General features: G+C 36.9%; 1 protein-coding gene across 3 annotated transcripts in view; it reads right to left on the bottom strand.

Annotated features, from left to right (window-relative positions):
• The window catches only part of LOC5571839 (zwei Ig domain protein zig-8), a 372,596-nt gene that overhangs the window by 218,958 nt on the left and 131,644 nt on the right, over positions 1-21,994 (bottom strand). Inside the window, exon 1 of one of the 3 annotated variants that reach the window (XM_021841481.1) lies at positions 18,814-18,875. The exons of the other annotated variants lie outside the window; for them this stretch is intronic. The gene's annotated coding sequence lies outside the window, so the exon portion shown is untranslated. Of the gene's footprint in view, positions 1-18,813; positions 18,876-21,994 lie in introns of those variants that run through there. 3 annotated transcript variants of the gene reach the window in all.

Raw genomic sequence — 21,994 nt, 5'->3', positions numbered from 1 at the left:
CGATTCAAATGAAATTTTCACATAACATCAGTCATGTCTGACATATATTTTAGAGTGATTATTCCAAACACGAGTTCAAAAGCAGTAACGGTTCGACTAAAGTGAACTTTTTGACGATTTTTTATAATTGTCATAACTAAGTACATCGCACCCGTAACGCGGGTAGATCACATTTTCGTGGTGCGTTACGGGGTAAGATCTACCAATTTGAACCCTAGTCTCATCTTGTTGGTCGGGCTAGAGTAATATGTTTTGGTAATTCAAGGATTCGCGGTACAAAGTCCTTGTTACTGGCAACAGTTTCCGAAAATTAATATATTTTGCCTGGCAGATGGTTAAAGACTCGGAGTTGGTCAGTCCCGAGACTACACTTGAAGCCAGGATAACAATCATGAGTATTAACTCAACAAAGTCTGTTAAGTACTGGTAATTCAAGGACTCACGTGAATTCTGAATACTAAAGAAATTTTCTAACTTGATTCGGTTTTGCTTCTAGCATAAAGCCCCTTTTTTCAAGTATTTTTATGGGAGTAAACTAAAAGCGAAACAAGGATGGGACGAGAGTTCCGTTGCATGGTCAAATATCAGTAGTACCGATTTGGTTTCTCAGAAATTTAATCGATTATGTTTGCTAAGGGGCGCGCCTTTGCTGAGATGTAAATTTCTATGAATGGTGTAAACAGCGGGACCTTTTCATCATAGTCAATTTGCATCAATATCTGAGGAATCAAAACAAGAACTGTACAGAAATCGATGCTTCATTACCTATCAATGGAAATGGAGTAATGTGAGGATACGACTAATGCCACAATAGATCTAAATACTGGTCGCAGTGCACAATGGTCCAGATAGCAAGTTTAGGCGGATATGAACTTTTCAACGTCATTTTGCGGTTTTAGAGTATGGGTTGCTTCCCAGAAGTGTCTCGAAATTAGTTATATACGCCAACTTTTTTATGTTGATAGATAGCAAATTGGTATGTTCAGCAAAGTTATAGCACTTTTTTCCTTTGTGGGGACATGATACCACTGCGACCATTAATTTGATCTATTGTGGTGTTATCCTCTTTGTTTTTGCCGTACTGTAGAAATATATTACTATATGAAGTAACTATCTCCACAGCTATTGGCGTGCATCCCAATCAGGTACTACATTTCGGATAAAATTTAGTACCTGTTTTGGATGGTAGGTTCGAATTTCATTAGGCTATAGCAGGCCTTTATCTAAATGTTTGCAACGCTTGTGGTATAGTGCAATACACTTGCACAACAAATGTTCAGTTGTAGCATATTTTAATACAAAAAACTTCGTAGAACAAACTTTTTCTCTATCTCTTATACTTTCTGAGATAATTGACTTTATATATGAAAAAAATGAAGAAAATCATTTTTTCACTCATAAGTCTTTTATTTACAAATTTTAGCAGCCTACTATGTTCTACAAAGTTCATGGTACTGCTATATTCTACAACTTTGTTGAATATACCACAGTTGTATTTCTTCTCGATTTCTTATTGTCTTCTTCTTCTTCTTCCTGACGTAACGTCCCGAAGAAGATTTTAATTTAAAATCATGCCGTATTAAAAATCATAAATGGTAATATGTTGCAAGAGTTGAGAGACATTCAATTTATTTATCTTGAGTCTTTGATTTATATATAGCAGTAATTATTACAGTAGTTAAAGTCGTATTGAAATCAGTCATAGTAACCATGTCAAAAAATACAATTGCGATTGCTACTCACATCAGATCCATAGTGATCTCACTGACAAATCGTCGAATCGCACAGAAGAAGCGCAAGAATTATTGAAAAAGTTTTGAAAATTATGCTTTTCTACAAATATAGTACACTCTACAAAATCAAACAGGTGTTGATTATTTCATGCTGAATCGCGGCGGCCATGACTTTTGTGTGTTTTATAAAAGAGATGACTAATTAATGTGTTTTAATTGAAAATCACTCGTCATTGAAAACACTGCGTAACAAAAATGACATTTTTGCGTGTCTCAAGGATCAAAATATGTGTCTCGAGTAGATTTGAGATTGCTGAATCTGATGCCATTTTCAGAAATGTTCCAGCACGTCACAATGTTTAGCTACAGGTCACCAATTGATTTTATTGATGTTTATATGACATTTAAAGTATAATTTATCGTAAATTTTTGTTATCAAATCCACTGAGCATGCTATTTTGCACTTAAACTTTCATTTTGGAATAAATTTGGTAGAAATTGCGCGATTAAATTTAAATTTAACTGTTTTTTTCGACATGTTTTCTGTCTCCATATAAAATTCTTCGTTTCTCTTATATGGCAAAATACAATACTTTTTAAAACCATCAAAAAATATTTTTTCCGCATCGAAAGTATTATAAAGTTTGCCGATAAGTATTGTTATAAAGATAAAGTTTGAATTCTATGGCAAATTAAGCAAATAAATTGCCATACAAGCTGGCAAACTTGCATGCAAGTTGGCTAAAATAGTCATTTTTTGCATTTTCAACAGCCAATATCTCAAAAACTAGACGTGCTATGATATTTCTGGAAACGGCAATAGATTCAACAATTCTTAATTGAGTGAATAGCGCTATTTTGGTGCTTGAGACAAAAACGTGTTCCGCAGTGAAATAGTCGCAAAAATATATATAAACTTAATATATTCACCAAATTTCACTCAAATACTTTTTAAGGGGTGTAGAGCCACGTTGTGATAGGTAGGTTCATTTTCAAGTGCATCTTTGCGAGTTATTTGGCCTGTAATTCGGTATGATTTTAAATTAATATCTCCTACAATAAGAAAACCAGAAGAAACACAACTGTGGTATATTCACCAAAGTTGTAGAATATAATAGTACCAAAAACGTTGTAGAACATAGTAGGCTGCTTAAATTTGGAAATAAATGACTTATGAGTGGAAAAATGATTTTCTCTATTTTTTTTATATAAAAAGTTAATTATCTCAGAAAGTATAAGATATAGAGAAAAAGTTTGTTCTACAAAGTTGTTTGTATTGAAATATGCTACAACTTTGCTGAATATACCAACTTGCTATCTATTAACATGAAAAGGTTGGCATATAGGACACTATTGCGATTAGTGCAGAGAAAAAATCCCTTTCGTACGAATTGTAGTACAACTAATTTCGAGACACTTCTGGGAAGCAACCTATACTCTAAAACCACAAAATGACGTCGAAAAGTTCATGTCCGCCTAAACTTGCTATCTGGACCACTGTGCAGTGGCACATCCGAACAGAGAAAAAAAAAGTACATCGCAGGAATAGCTTAAGGGTATCTTCAGCAAAGTCGTATATTTTGACGAGATGAACAAGTTTGCTGAAGACAGTTTTTGTGTAGGGCCATCAGATTTTGAGATAAATAGATTTGAATTTTTATTCGAAAATTTTACTTAAGTTGAATCGCTATTACATTTCAACTCGTGATTGAAAAAAAAAATATTCCAAAATATACAGTCGAAGCTTGTTATAACGACATCGCAAGGGACCGTCGTAATAAAGAAAAGTCGTTATATAGACGCACTGCGAGAAGAGACAAATTTTTCGTTCGTACTGAGCTCCTCATGGGGACTGTCGGAATCAGATAAAACGGTTTCCAACAAAAGATCAATTTGTTGGATTGTTGGCTCGATTTTACTTACTACTGCAGAAGCAGTGTCCATAGGAGTGGCGACCGTAGGGATATTGGTGGGCACGGAAGCGGTGGTTGGTGGTACGGAAGTTGCTGACATAGAAGTGATAGTTGGTTGATGAAGCGGAGATGTTAGAGGCAGACATAACAGCCTTGAAAAAGACGGCTTCGCGAGTTGCTAGGGCTGCGCGAAGTTCGGCGATTTCGACATCATTTGAAGCCAGTACAGCTGTTAGCTGATCGCGTTCGTCACTCGCAGGGAATCGTTAGGAGGAGGCCCTACAACATTAGCGAAAGATTTTTCGCCACGGTTTTGTTCTACGATTCTGCGGGCTGCTGTTCCGTGGTCGACCTTTGCTCGCTGAACGGTGTTCTAAATCTGCCACAAAGGGTAGGAACGGCTGGAGATCCTGTGATCATTGCTGTCGCAAGTTTTGCAATACTGTTCAGTTTTGCATTCATTGATCTCGGACATCGGATGATTCCCGGAACAAGTCCCACATGTGGCCGATTTGGCCTTGCAGCGTAGGTTTGTATGTCCAACCAGACAACAGTTAAAGCACTGCATTGGACTTGGATAATAATGACATGTCCGACATCGGATGAAACCGAATTCAATGACCTCCAGTCGAATTATGCCTCGGTAGGTAAGTACGATTACCGGCGTGTTCTCTCGTGATTGCCCATTTTTCTTGGTGATTCTCTGGACCTCCTTCACTCCTTGTTCCTTCAATGCTTCAAGAAGCTCATCATCGGGCATGTTGATGACATCCCTACAGCTAACAACACACCTAATCGAATTGAGGGTTCGATGTTCCGTGATCGTGATACCGTGATGCATCAATACCCGGACGCTTAAGCAGCGACAGATATTCTAATACTATTTTCAATAAGCATTATGGATTAAAAATTAAAGTTCTTTCACTTAATGAATAGCTTTATACCAAATCTTGATAAGAGTGATGAAATTTCCCTTTAAAATAACGATTTTATAATGAAAATCGGTAGAATAGTGAAGCATATCTTGCCCTTAAATCCAGACACCTGCAGTAAGTGTTGTTTTTAAATCCGGACACTGTTGAATCGAAATCCGGACATTTGTTTAATATTGAATTATTTGCGCAAAATTTACAAATATTATGTTAAATTTCAATTACATACCATATATAATACAACTTGAAGTATTTATGCCACTCACAATGCTTCAAATACAGAAATGATGAGTAAAATGTGAATTTGAATTTCCTGCACTGCACCTTTGAGTTCAACGGTAGTAATAAAAAATCTCACAGTTTTTCCCCATAAATCGTTTCATTCTCATTCATGATGCCTTCTGCAGTTGTTTTACTAGTTTTCCTTCAGTATCACTTATAAAATATTCATTCACTTCAATTTCACAGGAGAATATAATGTAATGTCCGGATTCGAGACATTTGGCCATAATCCCGGACACCCTCTTTTCACACCCCGTAGTACACATTTACACCCCCAAGTAACACAGCTAGTTATATATGAGTAAATAATTCAGGTTTTGAACATATTCCGTTGTATTTTTTCAGCAGTATTTACTTTACGTCTAACGCTTGTAAAGCTAAAACAGCGCAAAAAACGGCGGCTTATATAACATCTTATAGGTCCGACAACTATTAATGATAACATACAATTAACGATTTATAAACATATTCTCAACATAATAAAGATGAGTTTATGAGCTGTGATGATCATTTGTTCTAATTAGGCTATTTTTCAGCACAAAATACTAACAAATCAAGTGTATATAGCGACATATTTCATTTGTTGTAATTGAGCTATTTAAAAGTGAAAACCAAATATATATGACACAATATGATCAGTTTATAATGCAGGTAAATGTTTTGGTTGTTATGACGTTATTTGTACGTTATATAACTTGAAAGACACACTTGTATCACAAAATATCTGATCAGAATGTCCAATGTCTAAATACATGCAAAACAAATGAACTAACAGAAAAATAAAAACAAAATTGTTTTGAAAAACAAGGCTACCATAACCTGAAAAATGTTAAGAAATAAATGAAATTTGATTATCATTAAGATGAAGAAAAATGAAAATGGATCATATCCAGTGGCATTTGGGAAGATTAATATGCGATTCAAAAATAATAGTGAAACTTTCATTTTCACTCATCAATTTTGCATGGGCTATTATAATAATCAATGTATGTAATACAAATCCTTCAAAACTGTGCTGTTTTGTGGAATTCGCTCCAATTATCGCTAGAAAAATATTATGGCTGATTGTTAGTTGAGCCTACAGCACCGTCCGAAAATATTCTAACGATTCAATTGTTTTTTCAAACTTTATTATTGATCTGGTCACATTGCTCACACTCCAAATTGTTACTCAATTTTGATATACCTCATGTCAATATTGCGCAATTAATGAAATTGAATCTTGATTCCTAACCAAATTAATCTGGATTATTAATTTGATAAAATGTGAAATATCTTTGTTTTGATTCGTAAATAACTTTAAATAATGTCTAAAGTACATCTTAACTACAGGTTCTTGATTATCTTCTAATGACGTTTAAAATACATCTTGAGAACATATTTTCAACATACTCTAAAAAATCCTTTTGTTTTTGTTTTTTCGATAGTAGTTGTATCACCAAAATAACTTAAATATGGCTTATTGCTAAGTGGATAGATTTTCATCTGTCAAACGTTAAACATCGGTTTACGAATGTCAACATTGTAAAATTTGCAGTAATGGTGACGGACATAACTCGCGCTGTAGTATTTTTTATTCAGACAGTATTCATAAATTTGAGGCATATCGACTACAATGATTGTAGCCCACATAGAGGAAAAAAGTTGCTTTATGAGCATGAGCATGAGCATAGATGACCGCACAATTCGTAGTTGCTACTCCGTGATTGACAAGAGCAATCGTAGTTGCACAGGGATTTAATGAATGGTGCTTGGGATTAGCTTACCATTCTTCAATGTGCACAAATCGAGAGCTCAAATTTACAAAGGAAAAAGTAGCTTTATATTATTAAATACTAGTGAAAAATTTATCATTGGGATATTGTGTTTCCAGCTACAAGCGCAAGTTTGAAATTATGTTGATTCCGGTAACAAACAGGTGCCCGTTGTATACAATACGCTCGGAACTATGTGATGTGCCAATCACGGCGCTAAAATAATCGGGAAGTGACGCTTTTGGCGTATATTTTTCTAGGCAGATGTAGCAAAATTCATAAATTATATCTCTAAAACATCCAATCCAAGTAGAAGAGGCAAACGAAGCTGGCAGAATTTGAGTTCACCGTGAAACATTTCTATTTTGCCTATTCGCTGTACTCCTTGCGACCACATCTCTTTCACTCTTTGAAGGGTTTTCGTTCTGTTTTTAGCAGTTTCTGAGTGTTTTATACCCTTACCGTTGATATTATCAAACCGATTGATTTTGTTTGTCATTATAAAGTTATATATATGTTTGTAGAGCGTTAAATTAACCAGAGCCGGTCGTCACTTTTGGATTAACTGTTTTAAGGTGATTTGTTTTCCGATAGCTATTTTATAGCTTTTATATAGCACAAGAAGTAATGATTTCACCATTTGAACACTTATATGACAATATCTGCTATCTGTTATTCGAAAAGATGTTTTCGGTGTTACTTGGGCCATATTCCACGACTGTAATATGAGCAAATAGTAAAACTATCGTTTCGAGTCTATTTGAGTTGAAATCACTTCACTAATAACGAATATTAGACACATTATTCACACATACACATTCGACGTGCACTTGTCAACACTACTACTGAATAATCTTGCGCTGCGGAGAAATGACGTCCAGCCGGAGCAGCGTAACTTATTTCCATTCTATGAATTATTTGGCAATGTTAACTAGATTGAAACAAACTGTAAAATGGTCAGAAGTATCATAAATAGTTGATATGATTAATAAATGGCAGAATAACATTTAATTTTTTCTTTAATTAATGAATATTGCCCGAGTGTCCGGATATTGGTACCGTCTGGATTTTGATTCATCATGGTAACTGTTCCGTCCTTTAATTTTTTCATGACGAGCAGCTGGTCGAATGGACCAATGCACGAGTTCAATAATTTGACGTTTGAGCGGTGCCGTATTCACTAGCTGCCATGGTCACGTAAATAACACGGCACCGCTCAAACGTCAACGAGTGAATGCGTGCATTGGTCCATTGCCGCTTGTTTTGTACCTTAAGAGTGTAGGTTGCTTTGTTAGCCTCGGGAAAAGCTCCTTCAATTTTTCCGCCCCCAATTTTTTCTACTGACCACCAAATAGAATAATGAAGAGAAAGTAATGGAAGTCATTTTGTCACATGTAATGCGATGTAACATTTGTGAAGTTTTAGCTTCATTAGAAATTTTAAACAGAGAAATTCCCGTAGTAATCTCCTGGGTTATGCCATAAGAAATTCCAATGGAGTCGTATGATACGCATGGGCCCAAATATCCGTAAACGTTTAACTGTCTAGAAAGATTATGCTTGTAAATTATTTTATAGGGTAATTTGCCCATTATTGCGGTATTCCCTATTATTGCGGTATTAGAATTAAACACTCATTATTAATCGAAAACTCTATTTTCTATGGATATTAATGATGATGATGGAAGTTTATAGTGTTTCCAAGCTGTGCCAGATAAATGCTTTGAAAATTAAACGATTTTGATCGATGGAAGAACAGTTTTAAATGATGCATCAATAAAGCCTATATTTTTAACCAGTCCCTCTATTTACGGACGGGTTTTCATAAGCGTGAATTTTTAAGTTAAGAACCAAAACAATTATATGCAGTGGGTATGTCAGTTCAGTATGGATGTAGTCACATGATAGATATTGAATTTTGAATAAAAGTTCTATATTTTTGAGAAAAAGCATATACCGCAATAATAGGACAGTCAAAATAGCTGTTTGCCTATTATTGCGGTATCTGTAAATCACATTCAAACATCCGATATTTCAATACTCATTTTAAATGTAATTGCTGGAAACATTAATTATATTATTAGGGTACTATTTTGTAACATAATTTTGTGTCATTCATACATTTATTTGGTCCAACAAAAGGAATCTGTTTATCTTTACCCTGTAGTTGCTCTTTTTTTACGAATATGTTGCAAATAAACACAATGTTTTACCGAAAAATCACGTAAACTGTCTGAAAATCGGAAAACATGGCAAAAATGCGTTGAAAAACTAAAATACAAGATGATTGCAAGGAAGCAATTTTTTGAATTCGCATTGGATTGGTGAAAACTAGTGAAAAATATTTTTAAAAGCACCAAAATTGTGGTTATATTTGAGTCACAAAATCATTTCTTATATTGCGACTAGTGGTCTTAGATGGAAAAATCTTGTCTATTTGCGTTAACATTGTCCAGCTACGACGGAAGAGGAGACGAAACCGGCAGAAAATCATTCGATTCTGTTGATTTGTTTTCAAATCGTGACATAAAGGAATTAATTAGTTTTCGACTTTCAGCGATTTTTTCTAAGAAGGGAAAAATTCCCACCAAGCAAATTATTTTCGACCTTTAATTTCTTAACCAACTTGATGTATCCATAATTATTTTTTCTGGCCTTACGTCCCAACTGGGATAGAGCCTGCTTCTCAGCTTGATCATTTTTGCATGTATATATGCTTGTGTGGAAGGTTTGCAGTGGGAATTCGAGAAAATTTCCTTTTCAAAAAGATCCTCGACCGGTGGGAGCTGTGGAAGCTGAGAAAGGTCCAGTCTCACTGGAGACATAATTACTAATAGAAAAAGCATCTGCATCTCGCTAAACCATGGATTATGATATCCATATTGTAGTAGTTCTCAAAACTGTTTCGTAGATAACTTTGCTTCTCTATACCTAAACTTTTACAAATCACAAAGTTTTAGCACGTGCTTTACACCATCCATTTTCCACGTTCAACCAACTATCAAAGACTGCACTCAGAGACTCCACCGAACCCAACGGATTACTAATATGGTGGCGTGGAAAGGTTGTTAAACAAATCGCCATAAATTTTGCTCCGGTTACGGCAGCCACTTTACGATTATCAAACTTTATCGAAATTACTATAAAGAACCGGCTACGATATCGAACCACTCCACTAGAGCGCTTTAATTGGGTCGTAAAACGGAAGCTCGCACTCGTCTCCAAGAACTCTAGCACCGATTCGGTTGCTGCAGACCTTAACGACGGCAAACAACGTCCTCATCATCTCGCTGTTGAAGTCCGCTACGTTGGATGGAGCTCCACTACTGCTAAATTTGACCCTTAATTTGTCCCAGTTTGGTCGCTCTGTTCATTGCACTGTTGATTTTGTGCTCGACTGCCTGACTGCCAAAGCGAAAGGCTTTGTCCACTGAAAACGATTGCTTTCCGAAAACGTGAGACCTTTTCTAAATAAAGGAGTAACAGTACTGCGGGCCTATTCCGATCCTCTTTAGAATTTCGTTCGATTCGAGGCTCCCAGCATAGAGCCACGCTTTCGTTGTTGAGGGTATGCGATGTTTTATACGATTTCATCTGGAATGCTTCGAAACGAAATTTCGCGGAATTCTTCGAAATAATTCAGGATGAAACTTCAATTTTGCAATTTCGATTCATTACGTGAAATTGAAAATATTGCGGCGGGTTTCTTTTTTTCGAAACACACAAAAAAGGAATGCATCATTGGATACTAGCAATAACGTTATGAATTTTTTAAAGAGAAATCAGCATGCCGATCTCGGATGTGCAAATCTCGGTTAAAGTTCGTTTGCTGACATCTCGGCAAAAGTGACGTTTGACGTCAGCGGCATCCAAAGGTGCTGCTGTAAACAAACACGATTTTTTACTGATATATTTTTCTTCCTCTTGACATTAACGTCCCCACTGGGACAGAGCCGACTTCTCAGCTTAGTGTTCTTATGAGCACTTCCATAGTTATTACCTGAGAGCTTTCTTTGCCAAAGTTGCCATTTTTGCATTCATATATCGTTTGACAGGTACGATGATACTTTATGCCCAGGGAAGTCAAGGAAATTTCCATTACGAAAAGATCCTGGACCGACCGGGAATCGAATCCAGACACCTTCAGCATGGCGTTGCTTTGTAGCCGCGGACTCTAACCACTCGGCTGAGGAAGGCCCCATGCTGATATATCATTTAAAATTCAGTTGCTGACCGCTCGGCTGTGCGGATCTCGGTAAAACAGTAAAATTTGCCGAATTTCACCATAAACTTCTTATATTATCGAAAGGTTCGTCCAGAAATAAATAAAGGAAATTTCCAAGGATTTGATCAGGAATTTCAAAGGAACCTGGAAGCTTTGCTTAGACAGAAATAATAAATTGCTCCAAAAAATTTCCCTAAGGTACAGTTAAACCTTCATGAATCGATGTTCATTGACTTGATGTTGACACATGGAATCAAACTCAAAACGAAATGGTCCCTCAAAACAGGTTTTCAATTTTTTTCTGTTCTATGACTCGATGGTCCCTTCATCATAGACTCATGGAGGTTTGTCTGTAATTTGTTTTATATAGGAATTGAACATTATCCTAAAAATCTCCCTAGAAATTGCTTTTAAATTTCTTTAAAGAAGTTTGCAGTATGCATTCGTTAATTGGAAATTGTTCAGGAATATCCCCTATATATTTTTTGAGCATCTCTTCTCGGATTATTCAGGAAATTACTTCAGGTATCTATTTATGAACTCAAGGTAGTAAACTTACAGCGATTCCTGCAGAAAATTTCTCCAGGAAAATCTTTAAGATTCCATAAAAATGTTATCTATGAATTGTCCCTGGAGTTCTCTTGAGAACTCTTTAAACGTTCATCGAAAATTGTTATAGAGAACTCGAAAACTTGTTGGTATTCCTTAAAAAAGGAAGTAAAATAGAAGGCTTTTGAGTGATATGATGTTATTGCATCAGGCATTGACTTGTAGAAAAAATAATTCTGTGATAGCCCTCGGAAAAAGTTCTAAAATGTTTCCATAGTTACTCAAAAGATGCATTAAGAATATGAAATCCTCTTCAAATGGAGATTTCCAGACTTTTATATCTGTAAAGGATATTATCCTGGAAGAATCCTTGAAGGACTACTTGAAAGGATTTCTGCAGTTTGTCTAGAAGGAGTTTCTAAATAAATTATCGAAGTATTCTTAAGAAATTTTAAGCAGAAATCTTTAGAAGAATACTTCAAGGACCGGCACAATGTACATATCGCGATCAAGAACAAGCTGACGAGCATCAAATCCTCTGTCAACGCTGCCATGAACAAGCAGAAAGCGCTGAGGATTAGAGCATAGCTTGCCGAAAAGGCACTGGAAAAGGTTACGGAGCAAGCAGCGACTGACAAGCTTAGGACCCCGAAGGTACGAGGTGACAAACCTACAAAGAAGCGTGACAGAGTCACCAGGAGAAGAAGAAGTTCCAAAAAAAGCAACGCAACGAACAAGGCAATGTCAAAGATAAAAGAAAGATACAGAAAGAGGAGGTGGACAAGAAAAAAGATGGGAAGAAGAAAGCTAAGAGACGTTCGCAGCGTGAGTAGTCAAAAGGGGATGCCATACTTGTTAAGACAAACAACCAAACAACGTACGCAGATATCCTTCGAAAAGTTAAGCACGATCCGAGTCTGAAGGACGTTGGAGAAAACGTGGTTAGAACGCAACGCAGCCAGAAAGGGGAGATGTTGTTTGAGCTAATGAGCGACCCAGTGATCAAGAGCACGGCCTATCAGGAACTAGGCACGAAATCTTTGGCGAACGAGGCGGACGTAAGAGCACTTACTCAGGGTGCAATTGTTGAGTGCAGATATCTGGACTAGGTGAGTGAAGAGCTCTGTAAGCTATACAGCCTTCGAGAGGAGGACATGTTAATCCGTCTGAGAAATTCGTACGATGGCACACTGTTAGCGACTATTGGACTACCAGTTGACACGGCAATCCAACTGGTGGAGAAAGGCAAGATGAGAATTGGCTGCTCGATATGCACACTGAGACTCGTCACACGAGCAGATAGACAATCGATGAGATGCTTCAAGTGCATGGACTTTGGACACCCGGCGGCGAGCTGTAAAGTTCAGGGACAGAACCAAACTGTGCCGGAAATGTGGAGAAAGGCGTCACTTTAGGAAAGACTGTAAGAATCGACCAAGGTGCTTGCTCTGCACACCAGAGGAAGGGAACACCCATTCGATGGGCAGCTTCAATTGCCGTATGTCCAAAAGGCGATCGCAGCCCAACAGTAATGGAGGTAACGCAGATTAAACTGAATCACTGCCACACCGCACAGCAACAGTTATGGCAGTCGACAACAGAAACTAAGTGTGACGTTGCGATAACACAGCGTAACAAAAATGACATGTTTGCGTGTCTCAAGGATCAAATTATGTGTCTCTAGTAGATTTGGGGTTGCTGAATCTGGTGCCATTCTCAGAAATGTTCCAGCACGTCACAATTTTTAGCTACAGGTCACCAAAGTTGTATAAAACACTGGTTTTATTAATGTTTACATGAAATTTAAAGTACAATTTATCATACTTTTTTGTAATCTAATCCACCAAACATGCGAAATAGAACATGAACTTTCATTTCAGACATAATTTGATTGAAACTGCGCGATTAAATTTCGATTAAACCGATTTTTTCAACATGCTTGCAGTCTCCATACAAAATTCTTCGTTTCTTCTATATGGCAAAATACAACAATTCTCTAAACCATCAAAAAATAACTTTTCCGTATCGAAAGTAATACAAACTTTGATGATAAGTCTTGTTATACACATAAAGTTTGAATTCTGTGGCAAATTAAGCCAATATATTACCTTACAAGCTGGCAAACTTGCATGCAAGTTGGCTGAAATAGTCATTTTTTGCATTTTCAACAGCCAATATCTCAAAAACTAGACGTGCTATGATATTTCTGAAAACGGCAATGGATTCAGCAATCCTTAATTAAGTGAATAACGGTATTTTGGTGCTGGAGACAAAAACGTGTTCCGCAGTGTAATAGCTGAACCGTATCGAGTACCACTCAATAACGCCAATTGTGTGGTGGATAGCACAGGCGCAGTGGCAAGTGACGGGTAGGTTTCTTATCCAGGAAGTGGTTGCCAGCTCAAACGCGGGATTCGTGATCGCCAAAACCGACGGAATCTACTTTTACAACTGCTACGCGCTTCCAAGATGGACACTCGAAGAATTTAGTCGGATGTTGGAGGAGATAACCGAATAGCTAGTTGGTCGAAAACCAGTGCTGATTGCAGGTGATTTCAATGCATGGTCCGTGGAGTGGAGTTACCAATACCAGAGATTACAACCTACTGGAGGCTCTAGTAAAGCTAGACGTAACGAAGACACCGTTAGCACATTAAGGAAAAACGGATGGGAGTCGATCATTGAAATAACATTTTGTACTTCTTCACTGGAGGCTAAGCGAAAAGTACACCCATAGCGATCAACAGGCGATTCGCTACAGGATTGGTCAACGAAACACTGCAGCAATACAGAGGAACACAATTGGCGACCGGCAGTGGAACACGAAGGCTTTCGACAAAGATCTCTTCGTTGAGGCACTTCGCAACGACAGCGATGCCCTGAACTTGGATGCGGTAGGGCTGACAACAGCGATAGCAAAAGCATGTGATACAACGATGCCACAAAAACGGGGGCCCCGCAACGATCGACGTCCCGCGTACTGCCATCATCTTCATAAAAAACTCTTTAAAAATCCTTGGAGGAGTACTTTAAAGAATTTCAGAAGTATTTCTAGAAGGAATTTTTCAATGAGTTTTCGAAGAATTCTGTAAAAATTTTGTGTAGAAAACTAGAAAAAATTCTAGAAGTATTCTCCCATATTATACTTAAGAGGATTCCAAAAAGAGCTGCTGTGAAACTCATTGTCACATTTTGGAGGAATTTCTTGATAAATCCGTGAAAGAGTACTCAGGCTAAGAGAAATTCGTCATAAAAGTCTTTGGTGAAGTTTATGCAAAATTTGGGTCAGTATAATTCCAGAAGGAATTCCATTAAAAAAATAATTCAAGGCATCTCTGCTACAAACATTTATAGAACTCTTGCACTGTGTTCTTAAAGCATTCAATTTTAAGAAATACATTGAGAAGTTTGGGGTCTTCTTTAGCCGAGTGGTTAGAGTCCGCGGCTACAATGCAAAGCCATACTGAAAGTGTCAGGGTTCGATTTCCGGCCGGTCCATGATCTTTTCGTAATGGAAATTTCCTTGACTTCCCTGGGCATAGAGTATCATCGTATCTGCCACACGTTATACCAATGCAAAAATGGCAACTTTGGCAAGAAAGCTCTCAGTTAATAACCGTAAAATTGGTCATTGAACACTAAGCTGAGAAGCCGGCTCTGTCCCAGTGTGGACGTAATTCCAAGATCAAGAAGATTTAGGAGTTTCTGAAAAAAAAATCCATGAAAATTGCAATTTACTCGGTAACGAAATATCCTAAAAATACTACGGGAATCGATAAAAATTTGCTAATGGGGTATTTTCTGTCGGATTTTTCTATATGTTTTTCAATGCCTTGGAAAATTCGGTAATCATTCCTCGTAGAAGTGCTTGTGTAATCCAGTCTTGAAGGAACTGACTAGAATCCTCATATACAATTTCTATAACTGGATAGGCTGAAATTTCATGTATCAAAATATATAATATGTATATCACATACCCCTATCCACTGTCGCTGTATGAATAATTTCTTATCGTTAGCTAAACATCGGTCCCCAGTTCGAATCCGGCAGTCGAGTGGGTGGTCTTGGATCGCTGCCACCACCAGTAGTCGACGGCGAGATAAAAGGCAAATTTTGACGGGGGTGTTTTGTGTGCAGAAAAAGAGAAATGGACTAACAAGAGACTGAAATGTTTGTTGATACTGTCGCGTACCAGTTGGGAATATTGAGCTTTTCGAATGACAACAAGGACGACGTTGGTGACAGGCAGAAGTGGACATTCCGAAAATGGTGCCAGGCTACCAACAGAAAGGGGACTTTATCGAAGCTTTGGCATCCGCTGGAATCACTTTCGTAGCGATGATAACGAGCAGTCGCCTAGGGACCGCTTATCTGGACACGTGCTCAGTAGTGACGAGGGACTGCGCTGCGCTGGGCTCCGGACTCAAGGAGACCGATGTCCGTGCTAAATACAATATTTTATGATTGTCTTTCGAGATTATACCGATTTGGAGTGGGATAAGGTGAATTGATTTAAATGGAAAACGTGCAAACGGGAAGGTCGCACGGGTGGCACCGGTATATGTTGTCTAATTGGGTGATAGGGCACGTCTCGGTGGTGTTATATAACAAATATTCAATGTATAGTGGAAGAAGCGAAGAGAAGGGTAATCAATTTATGAATGCTTTAGCCAGAATGACTTTTGAAGATTGACATTGAAAACGAAAGTACTCTTATTTGACAGCAAATAAAGCTAAATTTTTGAAGCTAAGTGAACTTGTAACTGACTTGCTCACGAATGTTCATGGCAGAATCCGAATTGTTCATTGGCAAACATTGAATTTTCTTTGATGTGAACCATCATTCTGTTCAAAATGACCTTTTCAAAAAGTTTACTGATGAAGGAAAGCAAACTGATTGGATGATAGCTAGAAGCTTCTGCAGGATTTTTGTTTGGTTTTAAAATTGTAACAACCTTAGCATTTTTCCATTTGGCAGGAAAATATGCCAACTGAAAACATTTGTTAGATATATCAACTAAGAATGATAAGCTACTTTCTGGAAGTTTCTTGATGAGGATGTAGAAAATTTCATCATCGCCAGCAGCTTTCATATTTTTGAATTGTTTAATAATTGTTCTCACGTTTTCCAAATCAGTCTCCCAGGCATTTTCGAAAACGTTTTCTTGATTGAGAATACTTTCGAAGTCCTGAGTAACTTGATTATCAATTGGACTAGTAAGTCCTAAATTAAAATTGTGCGCACTTTCAAACTGCATAGCAAGTTTTTGAGCTTTTTCGCAATTGGTTAGTAAAAATTTGTTTTCCTCTTTCAATGCCGGTATTGGCTTCTGGGTTTTTTTTTTCAAAAATGTATTTCAATATCAAGTTTTGTTCGTAAAGAAATGTAAACATCAAGATTAGGGTCAATATATGTTTCATATATATATATTCCAGTCGGCTTGAAAATAATTGAAAGTGGAGCTGATAGGATTGAGAATCATAACATTCATAACAGCTATGAAAGTATATTTACCAAGCTGTGTTTCAACAGAAACACCTACAGTAGACCTGTTCACTTTTTGAAAAAAGTTATCCGACTCTCTGTGCCACATTGAATTCTGAACTTATTTATCAAAACAAGTTATCTGTCCAAAAATGAGCCAATTTGGTAAAGTCTTAGAGGTGTATCAAATCGTTTTTGTGGTTTTTGAGCTTTTTCCCCGAAATGCGTTCCAGAAACCTAGAAATATCATTGAAAATGATTCGAAAATACTACTAGCCTTTTGCTAACGCAATAGTCTATCACTTTGCCGAATACACTAGGGTGTTTTGACCGCTTCTTCATTATGCTTTTAACGAAATTAGTCAAAAAATCTCGAAAAAAGCAATATATTTTTCCAGTTTGTCATATAAATTCCAATAAAAATCTTATTATATTTTGTGTCCAATTCGACTATCTATTTGATCTAAGTGGTACGAACATATCGTTCATACATCATTTTCATGTGAGAATTGATTTTCACTGCGAAATAATTGATAGTGTATCACTCTATACCCTAAAATCTCATAGGGTTGCCAACACAAATACACTCTATGAAAACCTCAGTTACCCATGATTTAGATGTCATGTCTTTGGACCCTACAGTCCATCGCCATCGGCTCGAAATGGAGTTGATGGTAAGGTTTGGGCCTGAAGATCAGAAGATTCAAGGTTCAAGTACAAGGGATAATCTTTTTTTCTTTATTTTTACACCAAGCTAAGATTTGTAACTATTTGACCTGATTTGAAACATTTGCATGTTCAAATTTCACTCACACGGGATGAAATCTTTTGTTCCTTAATACAGCACCATTCTTAAAAAGCACGTTACAGGAAGATCTACCTTTTAATATATAAAGGCAACTACAAGTGATGACTCAAGTTAAATCAGCGTAGCAACAGCCTTGAGAACTAGAGCTCTAATGAGTCTTCCAGTCTTTGAAGACTAAACCAACATCGTACTAAAAAACCTAAATAAAGCTAATAGTTATATTCTATCAAGCATCGCATCAATGATCTAATTGCACGGGCTTATTCACAAATTCCATGACGCTGAAAAGGGGTCGTGGGTGACTTCATGATATTACGGCTCATACAAAACTTGTAGAATATTCATACAAAAATCTTTACGATGGGGGGTGATGATAAGCTACTGTGATGATAAGATTACTGTTGATTATGAAAAAAAGATTATTCCTTGCACTTGAACCGTGGATCTTCTGATCCTTAGACCCAAACCTTACCATCAACTCTATTTTGAGCCGATGGCGATGGACTGTAGGGTCCAAAGACATGACATCTAAATCATGGGTAACTGAGGTTTTCATAGAGTGTATTTGTGTTGGCAACCCTATGAGATTTTAGAGTATAGAGTGATACACTTTCTGTTATTTCGAAGTGAAATTCAATTCTCACATGAAAATGATGTATGAACGATATGTTCGTAACCCGCAGATCAAATAGATAGTTGAATTGGATTCAAAATATAATAAGATTTTTATCGGAATTTATATGGCAAACTGGAAAAATATATTGCCTTTTTCGAGATTTTTATACTAATCAAGTTAAAAGCATAATGAAGAAGCGGTCAAAACACCCTAGTGTCTTCGGCAAAGTGATAGACTATTGTGTTAGCAAAAGGCTAACGGTATTTTTCGAATCATTTTTATTGATATTTCTGGGTTTCAAGAACGCATTTCGGAGAAAAAGTCCAAAAAACCACAAAATCGATTTGATACACCTCTAAAACTTTACCAAATTGGCCCATTTTTTGACAGATAACTTGTTTTAATAAATAAGTTCAGAATTTGATGTGGCAAGGGTACCTTAGAAAAAGTGAACAGGTCTAACCTACAGTTTCGGGAGAATGAAGATAATGATTTCCTATCTCTCATATCTACATACCAAAAATGCCGAAAGCAAAGCTTTCCAAATAGCGCCAACGTTACCTGTAAAGAAAACCGAGAAGCATAAAGTTTGATTAGATTTAATTTTTGGGTTGTTGCACAAAATCAAAATTGGTACCCAGAAAAACAACAAAATATAAACTTTTCCCAGCTGTGCAAAACCCCGGAAATTTGCCGGAATTCGAAACCTCACTTGATCCATCTACATAGAATCAGTGCCGACGCCCAGTTACAAGAACCGCATAAATGAAGCATCTCAAGTTATCCAGGAAAACGAGCCCTGCTCTACCCTCCGAGTACACAGCAACCATCTATTCCGGCCCAAAACATGATGACGTACACTGGAGTAACTTGGGTCAATCACGGTCAAAATTATTTTTTGCACTCAATAACCTTCTTATGCTTTAGTATTAACTTCAACCCGTTGTAGTGAGAAATAGTATCGAAAAAAATGCCGTTATGGACAAACTGTTTTTAAGTTTAGTTCCGATGACCAACCGTTGTAATATACTTGCAATATATATCCTATATATATTTGTTTGGAACAATTTGTTGCGCCACTAGCCCATAAAGATGCCAAGTAATTGTCTCAAGCACAGAAATACCGCTATTCACTTTATTTAGGACTTCTGATTCCATTGCCGTTTTCAAAAATATTATAGCACGTCTAGTTTTTTTTAATACTGGCTGTTGGAAATTTTAGCCAAGTTCCATGCAAGGTTACCTTCTTGTATGCGATCTGTTTGCTTCATTTGACACAATATTCAAGCTTCATATGTTAAACAAGAGTTATTAATCATGATACTTTCAATGCTCAAAAGGTATTTCATGAAATAACTAAAGGAACCGAAATCGACCAATAACTGCTTAACTTTAAGAGATTGAAAGAAGCGATATTCAGCAAGAACACGTGTTTCAAGATATCCAACAACTTGGTAGTAGACATGAGAAATGTAGAATATCTCCTAAGAGAGATATGAAATTTTTAACAAAATGTGCATAAACTTGTATAAAAAACTCTTTTAAAATCATTTTTGTCTATTACTTAATACTAATATTTTTGAAAATTTTGATGTCTTCTACAAGTTTGTTTAGTATCTTAAAACGCGTGTTTTTGTTGAACATAACAATTCTCTATCTTTTAAAGTAAAGAAGTTATCGGACGATTTCGGTTTCATGAGACTCATTTGTTTGATGGTTAAAACGCAGGAAAAGACCTAAACCATCCCTTTAAAAAGATAAATTTTCGAATTATTTTGTTATTTCAAAAGATAGTGTGATGACAATTGCTCTCTAAACTCATGGTTTGCTTGAATGTTAGAATCCAGGTTTGATGATTGTTGTTTAAGTGTCAACTTCGTCCATACTTAATTTACTATTGTGGATGCTACCTGCTGCATAAATCATGAAAAGCATTGACCATCCAGAGGAATTATCACTTCCAGAGTTCTCAATTTAAAGTTATACTTTTCGAATCTTTTTGTAATTAGCAAGGCTCAAGTCATATCAGAGAAAAATGATCGTTTTGTTAGCTTCATTTCCAAACAATCGATCTGTATTATAAAATAAGGTCTTAAAAAAGCATGGTCCTTCAATATGGACCACTGGAGAACCTCTCAGAGGATGGTTGCATAGAAGCTAGAAAGTTTTATGTTCCAAACAGCGACTCCATATGCTGTTGAAATGTTCCAGATCTCATTCATTGCTATGTTCTAGTTCGCCAATCATCTACGTAAAATATACGTGATCCGCAACTGTAAATATTATCTGTTCACACTAATACAATTTCAGAAACGTGAGGCTTCAAACAATTTGGAAAACAAAGATCTATCACCTCATTCGCGTTGTCAGTCGAACGACACTGTCTCAGTCAACTATTACCGAGCCATTTTATAGCGTAATGCTTTCTGGCAAAGAAATACCGACTGTTCTAGTAGCAATCAAGCATGGGAAACATTCACTCGATTTCTGCGTTTCCCTCGCTCATCTCCGCACGCAGTCAAGATTTAAATTTCCCTTTCTCCAAAGTATTTCAATTTCCAATGCGTTTTCTACTTGTTTGCCGAGCAACTGACTGGAGATATTGTCGCACCGCCACCAAACCGGATCGCGCCAGAGTGACTCGCGACGCGCCTCAACTCGCGACATTTTGAAATCAGGTTTATAGTGTGGCGCTGCATTCTAGCGATTTCTTGTTCGGGGCCCGAGAAAATAATAATTTCAAATTAATGTTAGTCTTGATTTCTACCGGATGCATAATACACACGGCGGAATGATTCAGTGAGCGTGAAATCCGTACAGTCCCCTGAATGCTTTCAGTGATTGAGTGGCAAATGCGTTCTTTCGTGTCTCCCATTCAAGAGCGGATTGGTTCTCTCTGCACTCCGTGATGCTTTTGTTTTCGGTTTATCTCAATCGTTTGCGATTCGTCGGGATTGCTCCATTTCTTCAGCATGATTGAATATACTAATTTCATTTCAAATTCATTGTTCGTCATCAAAATTCAGCCCAAACATATGAACACAATTACTTTTGACCGTACAATTGTGTTATTTGCTCACAGTGCAGCAAAGGAACCGTATTTTTACGTCGAGCATCGCACACACATTGATGCGCACAAGCTTTTTTTTATCTCAGAACGACGGATTGAACTTTGTTTACATTCTCAATTTTACGCGGTCGTTGAGGAAATTTCATGAAATTTTGCGAATTATAGAACTTTTACGGCGTGTGATTGAAATGAAATCCTTCTGTGAAGAAGTACGAAGGTTTTCCATAGTGAAAATAAGTGCCTGGCGAAGTAAGTCACACAGAGGGGCGGGAAGACACTTGTACCATAAAGTGGTGTGACTGGTGTCGATCGTTAAGCGTTTCTCTCAAATCGTGAAAAAAGTGCAAAGTGGATAATTGAACTGAAGTTATTCAACAAAATACAATAGTTTTATTGCATTTTTGGTGTACAAGTGTAAAAATCATGACAGTTTTCACAAAAATACACTAGGAAAATGAATCTATGTTGCAGGTAAGTTAGAATATCCGCCGTAGTGGAACATCTTAAGTTTGATACGATGAATAATAGCGCTTACGACGAAGTAGAACGAAACCCTAACATAATGTGGTTTTCAACATCAGGGCTAAGTTTATGTGAATCACGAAAAAATGCATTTGGTGCAAATCAA

Source organism: Aedes aegypti, chromosome 2, assembly GCF_002204515.2.
Source record: "Aedes aegypti strain LVP_AGWG chromosome 2, AaegL5.0 Primary Assembly, whole genome shotgun sequence".
NCBI classification, from domain to species: Eukaryota; Metazoa; Arthropoda; class Insecta; order Diptera; family Culicidae; genus Aedes; species Aedes aegypti.
This window is presented reverse-complemented; position numbering and strand designations above follow the sequence as displayed.